The sequence below is a fragment of the Lepeophtheirus salmonis genome, chromosome 4, assembly GCF_016086655.4.
Source record: "Lepeophtheirus salmonis chromosome 4, UVic_Lsal_1.4, whole genome shotgun sequence".
Taxonomy (NCBI): Eukaryota; Metazoa; Arthropoda; class Copepoda; order Siphonostomatoida; family Caligidae; genus Lepeophtheirus; species Lepeophtheirus salmonis.
In genome coordinates, this window is record NC_052134.2 from 21,949,658 (window position 1) to 21,955,285 (window position 5,628).

A 5,628-nucleotide genomic window follows, 5' to 3' on the forward strand; every position below is an offset into this window, starting at 1 on the left:
TTAATTGATATAACGATTTATTATTAATAAAATATGTTATTCCATGTACGTAAAATTAGGCAGTGGCAAACAAATTTCATTCCTTGGATTGAAATTAAAATCATTGTGAAGATTTTTTTTACATGCACATATAAAGAAGAAATGTTAAATCAGTTAAGAGGTTTTGTTCATTTTTCCAAATGTTGCGAGAATTTAAGAAAGTTAACTACAAATTAGATATCTTATACTGGCACTCTTATGCATTGTTATCTTTAACATACCATACAGCCTTTCACCTAAAAAGAAAAAAATCAATCCGTTTTTATTAGTTAGTCAATTATTCCAACTATAAAAGTATTATTAAATGACTGTTGAGATGTGTTCAAAACTTAATAATGACTAATTAAAATGCACTTGATTCGCTATATTGTACCCTGCAACCTTTCTTCGAAAAAAAAAACAGAAACAAAGGTCCAAAATCAATTCATAGATGGCCAATTCTGCGCCAGTTTAAAAAAAAAAGCGAATTATTATTCACTAATTGTTCGAAACTGTTCACAGCTTAACAATAGCGAATTCGAATTTAACCAATCAAAGTTCAAAACACTGATAGCAGTTAAAGAAACAGAAACATTGACCAGCCAAACACAAAACAAAGGGTTAATAATTGCATTAGAGGGATTATGTCCTTATGTGTACATAATTGACTGATTCAAATTATTAATGACTCGACCAATAATGATCAACATGATTCAACGATTTTTGCTCGGCACAAGTGCTGGTGAGTGGATTTTCAAATTTGAATAAACCTAAGTCAAATTCAAGGTTAATAGAAATACAAGGATAGAACATCATGTAATCGGGCATGCTAGAATTTTCAATCTGATGTATTGTACCGACTGCAGGGCAAGAAGGTCATATTTTGACAAAACACGCAACCACACATAGTCTATGAGGTCAATATTGCTAGAATTTTTAATTTAATGTATCACACCAAGTACTGGGGAAGAAAAACAGATTTTGAGCAAACACGCAACCACTCATCTACTATGATGTCAATATTAAAAGCGTGGTGGAAGTCAAATAACACTCGTACAAGCGTAAATGTATGACTTTGTATTTCAATTAACCTTGAGTTAGATTCATATGATAATGAGTCGTCTTGATTTTTACAGCTGAACCTCGTATAATGTTGTTTGAAGTTTTCTGATACTGTCCTCCCTAAGGGATTTTCAGCAGAAAAATCAACAGCTGACAAGAAAATACACAACAATTATTTGTTGTGTTGTTGTAATGCCATGTCAGAGCCACCGATCTGGCACTAATAAAAGGGGGGACTGATCACTTATTTTGATGATCTTCTTCTTGGAGCCGAAAGATGAATAGCTGCATCTATTTTCCCTACATTTAGTCTCTACGTCACTAAAACAACAAATAGCTATTTCATAGTTAGGCAAATGTATGATAGAATGACGTCATCACACAATCGCAACTAAAATTTTTGCCAATTTTAAAAAGTGGAAGAAATACCCACTTTGTGTTGTGCTCCGTGATGTGGATCAGGCTATTCTAATGAAGGCAAATATAATCATATTATTTTTCAGCGGTTCCCCTTTAAAATGAAGAACTTCTTCATAGTTAGGTTCGTCCTATACCAAGAATAACTAGGAAGCGAACAAAAATTCAATATTATGATGCAAATATTTCAAAAAAGGAGACTATAAGGAGGGGAGGACTGATTCCAATCCTTTCCGTCATCGTTACCTTAAGCATCATGCTATTCCATCTGTGGTTGAGAACATTCCTTCTCTATTAATAAAATCCCGTCCAGCTCCGAGAAGTACAACCTCAACTGCAGATTCGAGGTCAAATTATTTGTTTCTTTGATTTCTCAAGTCTTTTGAAATGACCTATTTACAACTCAAGAACTCTTAGAGTTGATGTCTCCCTCTTACGTGTTCATTTATATTGTTTCTATGTATTCTTTCAAATGCATATTAGGACTCTTATATAATACTCAATTATTATTTTCCAGATATAAAAGAAGTTTGGAGCGTCAAAAAGAATTGGAAATGAGTTATTTTGAAGAAAACAAAGTTTCGTCATTACGTCAGCTTAAAAATAAGTTAGACTTGTCTTCTTTGCCATCTAACATCCATCTTATAGAAGGAACAGCAACCTACTTTTTTGCGCTATTCATGGACTACCCTCTCCAATTCAATATTCACTCCAAATTTTCCACGGTCTCACCTTTAAATTATGCTATCGTGATTCCATAGTTGCTCATAATAAATTTCAGCATATATGTTCCTGTAATAAAATTCAAACTCTTTCTCAAGTCAGAAATTTGCTTGCTTTTGTGGAAGTACTTTCAACTAAAAAATTTCTACAGGCAAGAATAGAATACTGCATCACAATTCTTAACAATCTTGGATATGAAGAAAAGGAAGATTAGAAGGGAGTGAATTTTATTTTTGAGCAACTAAAATTATTAACAAGTCTAATGAAAGGGAGACGTTACTCAATGAAGTTGCTTGTTATCTGCATGCTGTGGGAAACATGTAATCCTTTTTTTATAGAACCATTGTAAAATATGTCTTAATGAATTCTTCAAATCCTAGAAGGCTCTTGCTGAAAACATTTGTCAACATATTATAATGTGGAGAATGTATAATTCCTACTGAATGAAAGTGCAATAAAGGAAATCATTTTATGGATTATGCCGCACAAGTTGCTATGGAATTTTGTAAGTTTTTTAGTAAATGGAAAAAATAGCTACATAACCCAATTTAAAAAACGCTCACTGCCAAATTGTCCTACAGGTAGAAAAACTACTAAGTTGACTTCAAAATCTTGGATTTCTCTTTTGCTCCCCATTTAATAAATAAGATATTTGTTAATTGTTAACTAGTGTTTTATTTCATTACTAGCCATATTTTTTAAAACATCACATCATATTGTGTCTGGAATTATTGTGTTCATTTGTTCTACTGGAATGCATAACATGATATTGAATATTGATTGATTGTGCCTGAGAATTTCATGCTACTTAATAATTTATTGTATTATTCTTATAGTGGAATATATATTAAAGAAATATTGAACAAGACAGAAGTCATGCAAGTAATGTTCCAGCAATAGGAACTTAAGTAATGTAATATACCTACAACTACTATTCCATCTTCTCGGCTCCAACTGTAGAGAGGTTTAAGTGATTGAAATAAGGGATCAGTCCCTCCTTTTATTAGTCCCAGTACCGACCTACATAATAACTGGATGCACAACCTATTGAATAAAAGGGGTAAAAGAGTTGGTTCTCTTTTTCTTTGTCTAATGCATTTCCAGTTATTATATAGGTCGGTGATCAGAACACTGATATGGAGGAAAAGAAGCAAAAAAATGGACAGATGACAGCGTAATATTATTATATCAATTGTTGTTGTGAAAGAAGGTTTTGTTAGCTTTTTGAAATGTTGCGTTAACTTTATTACTAAATAGGTACTAGTATTTTGTATTTTTGAACGAACCAATAATGATGGCCCATAATTATTATATTTATGTACACAATTATATTATATTATTAACTAATAAGCAATACATTTTATACCAACGTCATGGTCAATCCCATAATAATGGTATTTAGTAATGAAACAATATCATCTTATCTTCATATCCCCATCAACTAGGATCCACACCTTTTGTGTAGACATTAGTAATCATTTAAAGTATTTCAAATATAAAATAACTCTTCTTAATAACTGATCTTCTTCATAATTTATTCTTCGATTTGTATAGTTTTCTCATAAACAGAGAAGCACATTCTCATACAAATTCCTTCTTACCCATGGATGATATATTTTCATTTCTATCAATGAAAATTATAAAACACTTCTTTTACTTGAAGAAATTATCCCAGAAACATTACTTAATAAGATAACTTGAATTTAATACTACAGACTTGCTAAGAAATTGATTTGATAGTTCAATTTTTCCAATGTGCACAAAATTATATTATATAAATCTTTGAACGTTTTAGGACCTTTATCTTGATAGAAACGGATCCGAAAACATAAAAAAATGCTTATGATATATTCTAGATTATATATCTATGTAGTCTACTAAATAATGAAAGCTTACAAAAATCATCCAAATAGTCAGAAACTTTTGTGGTAAAGTTGTGTAAAGAGACAATTACAAACTACACAGCTACTCAATTGCGGAGGTGGAGAACCTCAACTCACGTCTATCCGCGTTGGGAAAGGGCTCAACTAAAAACGATGTGGACCTAAATAACACGACAAGACGGCATAAATAACGTCATAGTGTGAAAAAATAGAAAAAGGATCTCCCTTTCTCTTGTTGAAAAAAAAAGTCCAGTTTAATTGATTTTATTTTTTAACTTGACTTTTTTTTTTAATTAATCCGCACCCTATTAAAACAATAAGAGTCGATATTATTGATTATAAAATCAGAAAAGCATCTTATCAGATTATTACTTACCTATATAAATTATAAATAATTCAAAAACCTCGACTAGATGTTGATTTTTTATTCTCCTTCATATATGAAGGCACAAATTGTTTTACTTTTTTAAATGAAGGTAAGCATTTGTTATTATAATATAAAATAAAACGTATAAAAATGACAATTAAACAATTAAAACCAAGTACTGTTATATATCAAAGCTAATGAGACATTAAAAACATATTTGAATTGCTTAGTTAAAGAATGAAAAATAAACAATAAGCAAGTACTTTTCAACACATGTATATATCACCAATACTTCTGTATAGAGTATATAAAAAAACTGAAAATGAACGTGGTAACCCTGACAGAAATATTGGAAAGAAGAGCTGCTTAGCCATTAAGACGTTTTATTAGATTAGCTGTAAGTAGATATCCAAAGAATGGCCTAAACACAAATTCCACTCCGTATCAAGCAAGGACATATCAGATAGGTAGATATGAGATTTGTGTAAAAGTGGGAGGAGGAAGGTGGAGCGAGATATATGATACACCTGAGTTAAGATTCTTGTTGATATCCGCTGCCTGTTTTATGATTTTGAAGGGAGAAAATGCATTACTGACATAAAATCTTCTACAGTTAAAATAGCATTAGTACAAAGAAAAAATTATAATAAGGTTTAAATTTACATATATTATTTTAATTATACTTTTTTAATCAATTGCCACCCCAGATAGGCGATAATTATTATTTTATTAAGGAAAAATTAACACCGTCACGACTTATTAAAAATGATCAAAAAAGAAGAAAATGGACACGGAACAACCGTTTTTCCTGTTCTAATTCATATATTTTACACGTAGTTAGGCTGAAGTAGATTGTAATGAAAAAAAAAAGTGGAAGGAGATGGCCGGATCGATTAAATTGTTATATATACTTCCGCTTGTTCCGATTTTGGTAATCCTCAACCTACAGAAAAGCCACGTCAGGAGTCAAATATATCCGAGGAAGAACACCCGAACATAATTAGTGATTTACATGAGACTCTGACATCTCTCTCGATTCAGGAGTGGTTGGAGGGCAAGTAAGAAAATCCATTGCATTGGCACTCCCAAGAACTCTTTTAGCACTATATCAAAAAGAGACCGTCCCGATCTAGATCTGGATCAAACTCAAAAAGAACA